Source organism: Phocoena sinus, chromosome 9, assembly GCF_008692025.1.
Source record: "Phocoena sinus isolate mPhoSin1 chromosome 9, mPhoSin1.pri, whole genome shotgun sequence".
Taxonomy (NCBI): domain Eukaryota; kingdom Metazoa; phylum Chordata; class Mammalia; order Artiodactyla; family Phocoenidae; genus Phocoena; species Phocoena sinus.
Genome location: NC_045771.1, coordinates 97,420,557 through 97,436,852, shown reverse-complemented (window position 1 = coordinate 97,436,852; position 16,296 = coordinate 97,420,557). Strand labels below are relative to the sequence as shown.

Below are 16,296 nucleotides of genomic sequence, written 5' to 3'. Positions count from 1 at the left end.
GTATGATGATTAAAAGACAAAAGTGGTAATAATGAGTATAGTAATTAGCTAAGGGATACATAAGATAAATATATGTAAAATGTGACATCAAAACCATTAAGCAGTGGGTGGAGAGGAGTAAAAATGTTGAGTTTTAGAATGGGCTCAAACATAAGTTGTTATCAACTTAAAATAGACTGTTATAGTTACAAGTTGTTATATGTAAGCCTCATATAACCAGAAAGCAAAAACCTACAGTAAATACACAAAAGATAAAGAGAGAGGAATATAAGCATACCACAAAAGAAATCAAGTCACAAAGGAAGAGGAAGAAGAAGAAGGAGGAAAAGAAGAGGAAAGAGAAGAAAGGAAGAGAGAGGAACTATAAAAACAACCAGAAAACAATTAACAAAATGGCAGTAAGCATATACCTATCAATAATAACCCTAAATGTAAGTGGGCTAAATTCTTCAATCAAAAGATTTAGAGTGGGGCTTCCCTGGTGGCGCAGTGGTTGAGAGTCCGCCTGCCGATGCAGGGGATACGGGTTCGTGCCCCGGTCTGGGAGGATCCCACATGCCGCGGAGCGGCTGGGCCCGTGAGCCACGGCCACTGGGCCTGCGCATCCAGAGCCTGTGCTCCGCAAGGGGGGAGGCCACAGCAGTGAGAGGCCCACGTACCACAAAAAAAAAAAAGATTTTGAGTGGCTGAATGGATTAAAAAAAACAAGACCCATCTATAGGCTACCTAGAAGAGACTCACTTTAAACGTAAGGACACACGGACTGAAAGCGAAGAGATGAAAAAAGATATCCCATGCAAATGGAAACCAAAGGAAAGCTGGAATAGCTATACTTATATCAGACAAAACAGACAATAAAAGACTGTAATGAGAGATAAAGAAGGGTATTACATAATGATAAAGGGGTCAGTCCAACAAGGGGCTATAACATTTATGTATGCACTGAATGTGGAAGCACCTAAATATGTAAAGTAAATATTAACAGGCCTAAAGGGGGGAATAGACAGCAACACAATAGTTGTAGGGGACTTCAATACCCCACTTACATCCAGACAGAAAATCAATAAAGAAACATTGGTCTCAAACAACATGTTAGAGCAGATGGACTTAACAGATATTTATAGAACAATCCATCCAAAAGCAACAGAATACACATTCTTCTTAGGTGCACATGGAACATTTTACAAGATAGCTTGTATGTTAGACTGCAAAGCAAGACTTAATAGATTTAAGAGAATTGAAATCATATAAGCATCTTTTCTGACCACAATGGTATGAAACTAGAAATTAATTACACGAAGAAAACACTTTCATAAATATGTGGAGATTAAACAACATGCTAGCGAACAACCAATGGGTTGAGGAAGAAATCAAAAAATACCTTGAGACAAATGAAAACAAAAATGTAACATACCAAAACTGATGGGATGCCGCCGTAAAAACAGTTCTAAGAGGGAAGTGTTTTTTTTAAAAATACATTTAATTAAACAAATATTTATTAAGCACCTACTTTGTGCCAGGCACGGTGTTATGCACCCTCACTGCATGCTGTCCACACAGCATGGTAATCTCAGAAATTAAAACCAAGAAAAGGAAAGTTGTCACAACCCTACAAACTGGGGGCGGGTGGAAGCAGGCAGAGTGCATATAGGCGATTCCCGTGCCAGAAAACACACCCACCAGAAACTTGTTTTCTTTCTCGGGACAAGTTTCTGCTAAGTGGTGGTTTTAAAGCATCTCTGTATATACTGAGAGGGAAGTTGCTGTCACCACACCCCCATACACTGAGGCTTGATGGACATTCGAATACTATGAATGCTACTCAAAAACAGGAGGTGGAAAGGGTATTTATATTTGGATTAGAAAATACTCTTTCAGTTCATATGGTTGCAACAGCCCTTCAGAAAGATATGAACATCCCTGCCCTGACTGCATAAACGTTTAAGGTAGACCTAGTTCTGGATTCTTGAGTCAGAATTGTCCAGTTGTCTGCAAACTTGCAAGGCCAGAGAAGCGAGGGGAGATTTCTGTTCTGGAGAGGAGAGAGTGGACGGCATCCCTGGTTTGGAAACACGCCAACCTGCACCTGCATTTACAGAAGCAACGCGAATGGGAGGACATAGTAGTGCTACTCTGTCTCACGCACACACTGGGGACTCAAATGGCCCTAGTGGGTGGCGCCCAGCATGGAGAGGCCCCTGCGGAAGTTGTGCAGGTCATCAGTCTTCCCATCCAGCACCTCCAAGAAGCTCTTCAGCTCCACCTTCAGGTGGCGCTGTCGGTACTTACTCTTCTCAATGTCCGTCTTCAGAGAACACACGTTGTCTTCTAGGTTCTGACTGACTGCTGCCTCTAGTTTCTCAGCGATGTATTCACACTCTGACCGGAGTTGTGGAATGATTTCACTTTGTTTTTGGAGGTCTTTCAACTTCGTCTCCTTTTCTCAGAGTTCTGATTCCAGCTCCTCAACTCTTCTCTTCAACTGGATAGTCTTCTCCTTCTCTCTGTTTATCTCACTGCATTGCTCTTCCAGCTCATCACATCTTGTTCCAGAGCTGGTCGTTCTCATCGTGGCAGAGGGAGAACTGACTCTTCCACTGCTCCACGCTGGCTGCTGAGTCCTGTAGTGCCGTGGTCAGCTGGGTGTTGCCAGGAGGGAAGTTTATAGCAATAGATGTCTATCTCAAGAAACAAACAAAAAAAGTCTCAAACAACCTAACTTTATACCTCAAGGAACAAGAAAAAGAAGAACAAAGTTGAAAGTTTGTAGAAGGAAGGAAATAACAAAGATTAGAGTAGAAATAAGTGAAATAGAGACTAAAGAGACAATAGAAAAGATCGATGAAACTAAGATCTGGTTCTTTGAAAAGATAAAATTGCCAGACCTTTAGCTAGACTTACCAAGACAAGCAGAATACATAAAATAAATAAATAAAATCAGAAGTGAAAGAGGAATAAACAATTATACACCAAAAAATTGGACAACCTAGAAAAAATGGATAAATTCCTAGCAACATACAACCTACCAAGACTTAATCATGATGAAATAGAAAATCTTAACAGACTGATTACTAGTAAGGAGATTGAATCCATAATCAAAAATCTCCTAACAAACAAAAGTCCAGAACCAGATGGCTTCACTGGTGAATTCTACCGAACATTCAAAAAAGAATTGATACCAGTCCTCTTCAAACTCTTCCAAAAAACAGAAGAGGAACGAACTCTCCCAAACTCATCTTATGAGGCTAGCAATATCCTGATACCAGAACCAGCTAGGGATGCCACAAGAAAAGAAAATTCCAGGCCAATATCCTTGATGAACATAGATGCAAAAATTCTTAACAAAATATTAACAAATTGAATTCAACAATCCATTAAAATGATCATATACCATGGTCCAGTGGGGTTTATTCCAGGGATGCAAAAGTGGTTCAACATCTGCAAATCAATGTAATACATTAATAAAAGGAAGGATAAAAACCATATGATCATCTCAATAGATTCAGAAAAAGCATTTAACAAGATTCAACATCCATTTCTGATGAAAACTCAAAAATTGTAGGTACAATTTTTACTTTGTAGAAAATATTTTTCTTTATAGAGAAATTTTTTATAAAAAAACATAAAACTTCTTTGCTGAGACTTTCCATTTCTTCATTTTTTTCAAGAAAGTTTGTAATTGCTTATTGAAGCATTTTTATGATGGCTGCTCTAAAAATCTTGCCCCATACTTCCAACGGCCAGTTGAGCTTGGCATTGCCCTCGGTTGTCTTTTCTCATTCAAATTGTGGTTTTCCTTGTTCTTGTTATGTCGAAGGATTTTCAACTGTATCCTGGATATTTTGGTTATTATGTTATGAGTCTTAATCTTATTTAACTCCTCTATTTTTGCAGGAAGTCACCCTTTTCAGGTTTAATGTATACTTTCAGGCCTACTTTTATGGGTTAGGGTTCCAAGGTTTAGTTTTTGGAGTTCTTGCATGGCAGCGCGGCCTGCGAGGCCGGCGTGCTTCCACTGGGCCTGGGGCTCTGTATGGCACTGGCTGGAGGTGGAGAGACTCAGGGCTCCATGACGCTTTCTCCCTTAGGTGTCTGGTGGGGGAGCCCACAGCACCAGCTCTGTTGGGCCTCCCCTCTCCCATCCTTGGGCCCGAGGGCAGCCTTTCCTGTTGTCTGCCTGTTTTGTCGATGCCTAGTGGCGATTCAGATTGCAGGCTCCTGCGCCAGCCCTGGGTTTGTGAGAGATAAAAAGCAATGCCGGGACATACAACATGTTATTCTCAAGTCCCGTGGCCCCAGCCTGCCTGACTTCTTTCCAGCTTTCAGGATCCTTTAATGGGTGTCTGCTGGATTATGTCCAGGGAGGAGGAACTGGAAAAGGGAGTCCACGCCATCCATCCTGTTCTGGAACTGGAAGTCCATTTCCGGGAGTTTTTACCATCACAATATTTTCTCTCTAAAACAAGGAGCCATGATGGCTCCTAGATGACAGCTTGGCAGATGGCAACCCACACAAATGGCACTGGGGCTTGAGGCTGCCGGAAGGTTCCCATCATTGTGAGGGGCGGAGAGAAGGCAGGCAGAGAGGAGCTGGGAGAGGGGTGCGAGGAAGTGGTCCAGAGCATCCTGCAGCTACCCAGCCTGCTGTGACCCCGGCCCCACAGACCCCCCCCCACCCCCGCGTCTGCTGGGGCACGAAGCACAGCACAGTGTGGAAAGTGCAAATTATCTGGGACGGGGGGACAGAGGGATGAGGAAAAGGGAGACAGTGAGTGAGGACAGGAAGACAGGCTGCTTAGGGAGCCTCAGCATCCATCTAGCGTCTCCTCACGGACCTGGGGGCTGACATTGTTTGTGGGAGGCTCTTGCGATCCCTGTCCCCACCCCCCGGGCTCAGGGACCCCTGCAAGCAAGAAGGGAAGGCAGAGCCGGGCCTGGGGCCAGGAGGAGCGTGTGGGGACGTGGGGTCCCCAGGTGGTGCAGGAGGAGGCCACTTTTCTCAGCTGTTCCAGTCCCAGAGATAAAAATACCAGTTTGCAAAATCAGCTGCTAATCTTGTTGCTAGGTAGAGTTCAACCCCAGAATTGCCATTTTGTGCTAAGTTTGGCTGAACAGCTTTTCCTGGGAATTAGACTCAGACACAGGCCCAGGTCTTAGAGGGGGCACAAGGAGGCAGGCGCTTTGCTCATAGCCTTGCGAGGGGACAGACCAACAGACAGGGTGTGTGTCACACCCAAACTGTGGAGGGACAGTGGCCCCGTGGAGGAGTCCCCACTCCTCCACGGGGAGGGGAGGCACACGGGGCTGGGGGCTCCCAACGGGGAGGGGCTGGGGGCAGGGGATACTGCAGTGAGCACCCTTGGGCACCTTGGGGGCAGGGTTCCTGAGGTGCGGCCTAGAACCCAGCCCCTCCAGCTGAGGACACGGGGACCAGAAGCCCTAGGGGACTGTGAGCCCTGGAGGGGCAGGGGAGAGGGTTAGGAGCCAGGTGGAGGAGATGAGGCTGAGGTGCTCTGCACAGAAAGGCCTGGAAGATACATGGCCACAGCAAAAGGAGGCATCTTAATGACTGTAATTAAAATGCCAAGGCGGGTCTGCAGCGGCCAGGTGGTTGCTGAGTCCTGCTGAGGAGCTGCAAGGGCCTGAGACCAGGGGCCGCAGGCCAGCCAGGCCTCTAGGGCCTCTGAGCCAGGAGGGGGAGGGCCATGCCCTCCTGGGAGCTTACGCTCTGGTCCTTCTCCTTCCTGGCCTCATGGACCTCATGGGGACCATTGTAGGACCCTCTCCCCAGGCTGCTTTGTTCGTCTGTTGGTTTGCTGGTTTTGGCCACATTGTGTGGCCTGGCCCCCAGCAGGGAAAGTGCTGAGTCCTAGCCACTGGACCCCAGGGAGCTGCCTTCCCCAGCCTGCATTCGCACCCAGCTGCATTCTGCTTCCTCTGGGCCCCTGCTCTGCTGGGAGGCACGAAGTCAGAGACGGCTCAGGGCCCCTGGGGCCTGGTGGGGAACCCGAGCTTCCCGGGCAGAGGCCCACTGGGGGCCACACAGCAGTGGCACCAACCAGACTGGCTCCCGCCCTCTGCTCCCAGCCTAGAGCCTGGGTCATACGGAGGGGGCCAGGGGTGGCCCAGGGACCCATACACAGTCTGTCAGGCACAGTCCTCACCCCGTGTCTGCCGCCTTCTCCTTTCTGGACCCGGTTGTCAACAGCCTCTGCCTAGGAAGGCCACTAAGTTTGCCTCTCCAGGGCCCCTGGGAGGATGCTGACACCCGTGCCCCTCCAAGTGCAGGAGGGGCTCCCTAAAATGTGACATTGCAGAGGAGAAAGAATCCTGGGCCTGGGCCACGTGTTTGATTTAGAACACAGCCCTGGCAGTGCAAGAGTCTGGCCGGCAGCCACTGGAGGCCACGGGAGGGCAGCATGTTTTCTCTCCTAGAAGCAGGAGGCGGGGCTGCCAGTCCTGTCCCCCTCCTAAGGGGCAACCAGCTGTTCTTTTTGTTTGTTTGTTTTAATAACAGCTTTATTGAGGTATAATTCACATAGCATAAAATTCACCCTTTTAAAGTGTACGATTCAGTGGTTGTTAATGTATTCACAGAGTTATGCAACAATCACCACTGTCTAAATGTAGACTATTTTCATCATCCCAGAGAGAAACCTCCTACCCATTAGCAGTCACTACTAATCCCACCCCCCCATCCGCAGGCCTAATCACCCACTAATCTGTCTCTATGAATTTGCCTGTTTCATAGGATGAAGTTGGACCCCTACCTCACACCATACACAAAAATTAACTCAAAATGGATTAACAACCCAAATATAAGAGTTAAAAGCATAACACTCTTGGAAGAAAAAACATAAATCTTCAGAACTTTGGATTTTATATTGGCTTCTTAAATATTATACCAAAAGCACCACCAACCAAAGAAAATTAGATAAAGTGGACTTCATTAAAATTAAAGTGGTTTTTTTTTTTTTTTTTTTTTTGCGGTACGTGGGCCTCTCACTGTTGTGGCCTCTCCCATTGTGGAGCACAGGCTCCGGATGCGCAGGCTCAGCGGCCACGGCTCACGGGCCTAGCACTCCGCAGCATGTGGGATCTTACCGGACTGGGGCACGAACCCGTGTCCCCTGCATCGGCAGGTGGACTCTCAACCACTGCGCCACCAGGGAAGCCTGAAAATAAGGTTTTAATATCCAGAATGTAGAAAGAACTCCTACAACTCAACAACAAAAAGACAAATCAACTAAAATATGGGCAAAGGACTTCAATAGACATTTCTTCAAAATAAATATACAAATAATCAATAAACAGATGAAAAGATCCTCCATGTCAATACTCAATAGGGAAATGCAAAAACTACAATGAGATACACTTCACCCATACTAGGATGGTTATAATGTTTTTTAGAAAGGCAAATAACAAGTGTTGGTGAGCATGTGGAGAAATTAGAACACTTGCATATTCCTGGTGGGAACGTAAAATGGTGCAGGTTCTGTAGAAAACAATTTGGTGGTTCCTTAGAAACTTAAACATAGGATTACCATATGACCAAGCAATTCCACTCCTAGTTATATGCCCAAATGAACTGAAAACAGGGACTCAAACAGATACTTGTGCACCATTGTTCGCTGCAGCATTACTCACAATAGCCAAAAGGGCGAAAGAACAGAAATGTCCATCCACTGATGATTGGATAAACAAAATGTAGTATATCCATACAACGAAATAAAAATGAATGAATTTCTGATACAGCAGTTCACCCTTATCCATGGTTTCACTTTCCAAGGTTTCAGTTACCCAGGGTCAACTGTGATCCAAAAATACTAAATGGAAAAAGTTTAGACAATTCATAAGTCTTAAATTTCTGCCATTCTGTGTAGTGTGATGAAATCTTGTGCCATTCTGCCCGAGATCCCCAATCCCTGACATTGTCTGCTCCTGACATTCAACCACTGACATCATCATGGCTCGATGTTCCAGGATCACTCTAGTCAGATGATCCTCCTTCTCACATATGGTCAGAAGGTCAATAGTAGCCTGATGCTACATCACAATGCCTACTGCGTTCACCTCATTTCGTCTCAGCATGTAGGCATTTTCTCATGTCACATCATCACAAGAAGAAGAAGAGTTACTACAGTACGATAAAATATTTTGAGAGACCACAGTGACATAATTTTTATTACAGTATACTGTTATAATTATTTTATTGTATTATTGTTGTCAATCTCTTATTGGGCCTAATTTATAAATTAAACTTGATCATGGGTATGTCTGTATAGGAAAAAACACAATATACATAGTGTTCAGTACTATCTACAGTTTCAGGCATCCACTGGGGGGCTTGGAATGTTCCCCCTGTGGATAAGGAGGGACTACTGTACATGCCACACCATGAATGAAACTTGAAAACGCTATGCTATGGGAAATAAGCCAGATGAAAAAAATGGCAAATTGTGTGTGATTCCATTTATCTGAAATATCTAGAATAGGCAAATTCATAGAGCTAGAAAGTAGATTAGAGGTTACCAGCAGCTGGATGGTGGTGGGATGGGGAGTTACTGCTTAATGGCTACAGAGTTTCTGTTTGGAGTGATGAAAAAGTTTGGAAAGCGATAGTAGTGATGGTTGCACATAGTGAATGTACTTAAATCTCACTGAACTGTACACTTAAAAATGGTTGAAGTGGTAACTTTTATATTACATATATATTACAATAAAAACAACTTAAACTTTTTTTCTATGTATTTCGGTTCCAGGGGATAGACAGATTGCCTGGACAAGTTAGTTTGCCTCTCTAAGCCTCAGTTTCCTCATCTGCAAAACGGGACCGGATGTAATACCTATCCTATGAGGTTGCTGTAAAAATCAAATGACATAACACGTGTAAGTACATAGCACCAAGTTTGGCACGTGATAAGGGCTCCTTAGGGGGGAGCGGTCATCATTTGTGTGTGTGTGTATGTGTGTGTGTGTGTGCGTGTGTGTGTGCGAGAGACAGAGACAGAGAGAGAGAGAGAGAAACCTGTTCAGTTTCCAGTTTGATGCCATCCCTTCCTCGAGTTACTACTTCCAGCTGTGGTGGAGGACTTGGCTGGACCACTGCCCTCACTGAGAACAAGTAGAAAATCCAGATGAAAAAATTGGTTTGAAGGCATCAGACAGCTGCAGACAACCATGAATTGAGAAGCCAAGTTTCCAAAGAAAAGAGAATTGGAGAGATGTGAGCTCGTATTCTGCACACCACTTACATCTCCAGGTGTGAACCAGTTCTTGGCTTAGAGTGGCTAGGAATCTGAGCATGGGGCTACTACAGCTGAGAGGCAGGGAAGCCAGCAGAGTTCTCAGCAAGTTCCTGGAGAAGCAGAGAAAATTTTAATTATAGCGCTGACAAAATAGCCAGCACTCAAGAGGCTGGAAGCCCCAAACTCAGATGTTGCCCCTGAAGCACTTGCCTATATATTTAATGCACATAATGAGAGACTAAGAAGCTAAGAGTGGAATTTTCAACAATCTAATGGTTATGAAGAGACAAAAATTGGAATTTAGGATCTGGGTTGGGGCCTGGGGAGGGCTCCACCCTAGGAATGGCCACGAACCAAAGATAGAAGGAGGCATAAAGACTGAAATCCTGCCTCCTGTTACTTTGGATTAAGATAGTCTGCCCACACTCTAGCTGCCTCCAGAGGATAAGATGAACACTCTATGGGGAAAGGTAAAAGAACCCAGAACCTCAATCAATTGTCATGGACTGTGTCCAACATTCAATTATAAATTATAGACATACCAAGGAAACCTCAGGTGACTCAGATCTTGGAGTTATCAGACAGACTTTAAAATAACTTTTTAATATTTTAAAGAAAATAGATGATTAGATGAAGAATTTCACAAGAGGAAAAAAAATATATATATATACATTTTAGAGCTGAAAACACAATAATTGATATTTACAGTACAATTCATGTGTTTATGATAGGACACGAGAGAATAGAGGATTAATGAAAGTTGACTGATAGGATTAGTAGAAGATAGGACAGTAGAAAATATCAAGGCTGATGCACAAAGATGGAAAATACAGAAAATAATGCAAGAGATACATGGAACCTGTTGAAAAGTTCTAAAATGTGTACACTGGAGTCCTAGAAAGAGAAAGATATTGGAGCAGAAGAAATATTAGTGGACATAATGGCTGATAATTAAAAAAAATAAATGAATGCTATCAGTCCACAGATTCAAGATACTCAGTGACCCCCCAAGCAGGATAAATACAATGGAACCAGAGTAAAAATAAATAACCATAAAGTAACTTCAAAGGAGTAACAATCAGACATAGTGGAGTTTTCAACACAAATGAATAATCAGAAGGCATTAAATAACATTTTTAAGTGCTGGAAAAAATAACTACCAACCTAGAATACTATAGAATTTGGTAGGAAAAATATTCTTCAAAAGTGAGGGTGAAATGAAGACATTTTAGGAAAAATAAAAACTTAAAAATGAGAGTCTTCATTGGCAGAATATCTACACTTAAAAAAAAAAAAGTACAGGGAGTTCTTTGGGCAAAAAGATAATCCCAGGTAGAAAGATGGAAACTGAGGAAGGAATAAAGAATAATAGATGGAAAGGGTAAATCTAAATGAATAGTGACTCTATAAAACAACAACAATAAGGCCTTCTGAGGTTCAAAATGTACATAAACCCATGGGAGTACAAGTTAACAATTCTGATAGTACTATAATAAGCAAATAGGTGGTGGATGGTGGTAAAAAAGGAAAGAGAAAAAATTTTTAAATAGAAATAAGTATACCTTGAGCCCTTCGTTTGTGCTGTGCCAAAGACAAAAAGGGGAAACACAATGTAGCTCTTCCCATATGATTGCATTCTGCTATGTTTTTTTGCTTTTGTATTTGATCTTCCCTTTCTGCATTTAGTATTCCCTACTCAACCTACTGAGTTATTTGTACTCCTCTAAAAAAGGAAGGAAGGAAGGAAGGAAGAAAAAAGAAAGAAAGAGAAAGGAAGGAAGGAAGGAAGGAAAAAGAAAGAAAGAAAGGAAGAAAGAAAAAGAAAGAAAGAAAGAAAAGAAAAAGAAACCTATTCTCTACCCCAAAGCTTGGCTCTTATCATGGAAAGCCAGGCTTTCAATTATATTGCTTTAGCTAAAGTTTATAAATTAATTCAGGTAGTAATGTATTTCTTGGTTCTCCACTATAATTACCTTTTCCATGAAGCAGTGAATATCACTGAATAAATGAGAGAAGGTCCCAGGCAACAAAAATTTTAGGGAAAGAAAAAGACTATGTAAATATGTAAAAATAAAATGCATGACAATAAAAACAAAAGAACTAGGAAGGTTGGAAATGGAAATAGAGAGTTTTAAGGTCTGGGAAGAGGTTAAAATAAAGAGTGCTAATTTATGGTAGACCCTAATACCCTAACAAGTAAAGGATGCATATTGTCATCAAGGGTAACCGCGAAAAGAATAATAAAGGCATGTAAATAGTAAATAGTAAAATAATAGTAAAGGAATGTTTACAACACAGGGAATATAGTCAATATTTTATAATAACTATAAATGAAGTATAACCTTTAATAAGCGTGAATCACTATGTTGTACACCTGAAACTTAAATAATACTGTACATCAACTATACCTTGATACATTTTTTTTTTAAAGTAAAGGGATGCATAATTAACAGGCTAATAGATGGGAGACTGGAATAATAAAAAAAAAAATCCAAAAAAAAAAAAGAGGCAAGAAAGGAGAGGATTGAAAGATTATAAAACAGGTGGGATAAATAGAAAACAAGGATTCACATAGTAGGTATAAACTCAAATATATCAGGAAGTACATTAAAGGTAAAGGGACTAATTACTCCAAGATAAATACTAAGACAGACTGGATCAAAACAAATTAAACTGGTAACTGCCTGATCGGGTGCCGCCTAGACTCGGAAAGGGCCGCAGAGAGAAGTCTGACGCGGCCTCCAGCCCCCGGGAACTCAGAATCCAGCTGGAAATGGAGCTCCTGGTGAAACAGGAGCTGGAGGACTTGTACCAGCAGCATCGTCACTCACTGCAAAGCTACAGTAATTACCCAGGGTGGCCTTAGTCAAGGATAGACAAATAGACCAATGGGGGGCTTCCCTGGTGGCGCAGTGGTTGAGAATCTGCCTGCTAATGCAGGGGACACGGGTTCGAGCCCTGGTCTGGGAGGATCCCGCATGCCGCGGAGCAACTAGGCCCGTGAGCCACAACTACTGAGCCTGCGCGTCTGGAGCCTGTGCTCCGCAACAAGAGAGGCCGCGATAGTGAGAGGCCCGCGCACCGCGATGAAGAGTGGCCCCCGCTCGCCACAATTAGGGAAAGCCCTCGCACAGAAACGAAGACCCAACACAGCAAAATAAATTAATTAATTAATAAACTCCTACCCCCAACATCTCCTTAAAAAAAAAAAATAGACCAGTGGAACTGAACTGAGTCCAGAAACAGGCCCACACATGTATGACAACATTAACACTTGCTTATAAATTGGGGGAAGAAGAGTCTTTTCCAGAATTACTGCTGGGTGAATTGAATGCACGTATGGAAAAAAAAATCTTGATGTTTACTTTGTATTACACACACACACACACACACACACACACACGACACACGTGCACATGCACATACACACTCAATTCATAAGGATTGTAGAACTAATTCAGAGGGAGAAACGATAAAGTTGTAGGAAAAAGACCTAGGAGAATATCTTTATGACCTTGGGGGTAGGCAATAACTTCTTAAATAGGATATAAAAAGCATAATGCCATGGAGGAAAAAATTGATACGTTTAATCACACTGAAATTAAAAACTTACATTTATCAAAAGATACTATTAATAATGTGCGAGAAGGTGAAAAGCCAAGCCACAGAGTGGCAAAAGATATTTCCGATGCATATATCTGACAAAGGATTCTGATCCAGAATATTCAAGAATTTCTACAAATCAGTAAGAAAAAGACAAGCAACCCACAGAAAAATTGGGGAAAACATGAACTGCACTTCACAAAAAGGGATATCCAAATGGCCCAAAAACATATGAGAAGGTGCTCACCCTCAGGTTATCAGGGAAATGAAAGTTAAGATCACAGTGTCACACGCACCCACCTGAACGGCCCCAAATCTTACAACACCAGTTCTTACTAGCTAGACTGTAGAGCAGCCAAAATTCGTATATTGTGTTGGTGGGAATGTAACTTGGTACAACCACTGTGGGAAGAATTGGCAGTGTCCATTAAAGGTGAACATACTCATCCCCAATGACCCAGAAATTCACTCCTAGGTATTGGCCAAAAGAAATGCACACACGTTCACCGAGATATGAGCAAGGATGTTCACAGCAGCATAATGGATGCAGGAACAGTGGTATAGTTGCATGGTTGGAGATAGTGTGGCAATGAAAATGTTGCTAGTCCTAGACACAGAAACATGTTTGGACATCACATGGTATTGAGGGGGAATACCTGGACACAAATGAGAAAATGCTTCACAGCTGCAATTGTTGAAACCTCACAAACAGTCCATACTAATCTGTGTTGGCAAAGGTTGCTATAGCGGCTGTCACAGTGGGGGTGGGGTCGTAACTGGGAGAGGATAGGAAGCATGCAGCCATTGTTTTGTTTCCTAACCTGGGTGCTGGGTGAAAGTGGAAGTTTTTTGTGGGTACATACTTGTGATTTGTGCACTTTTCTGTATATATGTGATACCTCAATGAAAATAATTATTTAAAATAATTATCTTTCTTGAACTTTGACCCATTCTGTTGCCCTCTCTTCCTCCTTTTTGCCCCAATGAAGATGCTTCTTATTTAAATGTTTTTTAAAAATAATCTCGAATTTACAGAAAAGTTGCAAAGTAGTACAAAGAGCACCTATATGCTCTTCAACCACATGCCCCAATTGTTAACACATCACTGCATTTGCCTTATAAATCTGTTTCTCTATGTATTTTTTCTGACTCATGTGATAATAAGCCATAGGCATGATTCTTCATTATCCCTCCACGCCTCTGTGCAAAACAAGAGTCCTCTCCTACATCAACCCAGTACAACTGTTGAAATCAGGAAATTATTCTTGCTCCAATATCACCATCTAATCCCATGCAAATGTTGCCTGTGGCCTTAATAATGTCCTTTATAGGCTCAGCATTCAGCACAGGACCCCGAGTTGCATTTAGCTGTTGTGTGTGTTCAGTTTCTTTCTGCCTAGAGCAGTTCTCCAGTCTTTCCTTCCTTTTGGGCCTTGAAATTTTTGAAGAGTTCAGGTCTGCTGCTTTGTAGAAAGTCTCGTTTGTTTTACTTCCCCTGTGTTCCTCATAAATGATGCAGAGGTAATGTTGCAATGTCGATTTGTTCCACTCTGGTGATGCTCACTTCTGTTGTGTGGGTAAGATTGTGTCTGCCAGGTTTCTCCACCTGTGCTCTTCGTTCCTTCCTGTAGATCTGAGTTTCCACCTGGTGTCATTTACCTTAACTGTAGTGTGTGTCTTGTGTCAGTGGACTCTCTTAGTTTTGTTTATGTGAATTTATTTCAACCTTTTATTGTTTAAGGACATTTTTACTGGATAAGAATTTGGGGAGGTTGATAGCTTTTTTCTTACAGCACTTTGATGATGTCATTTCATTGTTGTCTGGCTTCCATTGTTTCTGGTGAGAAGCCTGTTATAATTCTTATAATCATTCCCATGTAAGCAACGTGTCTTTTTTCTCTGGCTGCTTTCAGAATTCTCTTTGGTTTTCAGAACTTTGTCTGTCTGAGTGTGGTTCTTATTGTATTTATCCTGATTGGGGTTTGTTGAGATTATTGGATATGTAAATTGATGTTTTTCATCAATTTATGAAAATTGGGGTTTGTTGAGATTATTTATCCTGATTGGGGTTTGTTGAGATTATTGGATATGTAAATTGATGTTTTTCATCAAATTTGGGAAGTTTTTGACCATTGTGTTTTCATTCATTCTGCCTCAATTTCACACTCTTTCCTTTGAAACTCCAATTATACGTGTGTGGGATCATTTTATATTGTTCCACAAGTCTCTGAGGCACTATTCATTTTCCTTCAGCCTTTTTACTCTCTAATCTTCAGATTAGATCATTTCCATTGATCTATCTTTATATACATTTTCCACTTGGGGACTGAAATTTCCAATCCATTCACTGATTAAGACCATATCTTTCTTTAATTCTTTGAACACAGTTATAATAGCTGCCTTAAAGTCTCTAAGTTCAACATCTGGGTCATTTTGTGTCCAGTTTTTCAGCTTTTGTAGATTGCTTTTTTCTTTCCTGGGGATCATATTTCCTGTTCCTTTGTATACATAGTGATTATTTTATAATTGACTGTTGGACATTATGACTAATATGTTGTAAAACTCAACATTCTGTTAATTTCCTCTGAAGAATTTTGACTCTTGCTTTGTAGGCAGTTCAGTCACTGGCTGATGACCTTGGTTTTGTGCTTTGTTGTTGCAGATCCTGGAAAATCCAGGGTGTTTCCCAAGGCCCTCTAATTTAGCATGACCCGATCCTGCCCAGCCTATATGCACAGACTGGCTCTTGGCCAAGGACTTGCAGGTCCCCACGTGGAGTTCTGGGGACCTGCACACAGCTCCCTCTTCTCCGGCATCCTGTCCCACATAATCCCACTGCTTCTCTGCCCGATCTTGTCTTTACCTCAGCAGGTCCATGTGACCTCTGTGCCACAGAGCTGAGTGATTGTAAGTTGTCCTTCTCTCAGGGATTCAAGTCTGGCCTGTCTGTCACCTATGGCCTGCAGACAGTTGTCTCATACATTTCATCCAGTTTTATGGTTATCTCTGGTGGAAAGGTTATTCTGGTCCCAGCTCATCCACAGTGTCTAGACATGGAAGTCACAAGTAAGCTTTTTGTTGGAGAAGGTGGCACTTATCTCCACCCCCTGCCCCCACACCCTCCTTGAGACATTGTGCCCCAGCCACTGGACCCACCACCAGTGTTCTCTGCCTGGACACTTCTCAACTCTGGCTTCCAGGACTCTTTCCTCTCCTAGTTCTCTCACCCTCAGCTTTCTCCATCTGATCTCTTTGATCAACCCTTCCTCAGACAGTCTGCTCAATGCAGGCTTCCCCCAGAGACCCATAATTAGCCTTTTACTCTCTTCCTGGAGACGTTCACTATGGCTCCCACCCTCCTCCTCCTGATGATTCCCTGGTCTGTACCTTCAGATTCCATCTTTGCTCTGGCCTGCAGGTCCATCTTCACCTGATGCTGCAGGTG

The 16,296-nt window shown here is 42.7% G+C and overlaps 1 pseudogene; it reads right to left on the bottom strand.

Moving 5' to 3' along the window:
• Positions 1–2,167: 2,167 nt before the first annotated feature.
• Positions 2,168–8,091, bottom strand: LOC116759174 (annotated as a pseudogene).
• Between the last annotated feature and the right edge of the window lie 8,205 nt (positions 8,092–16,296).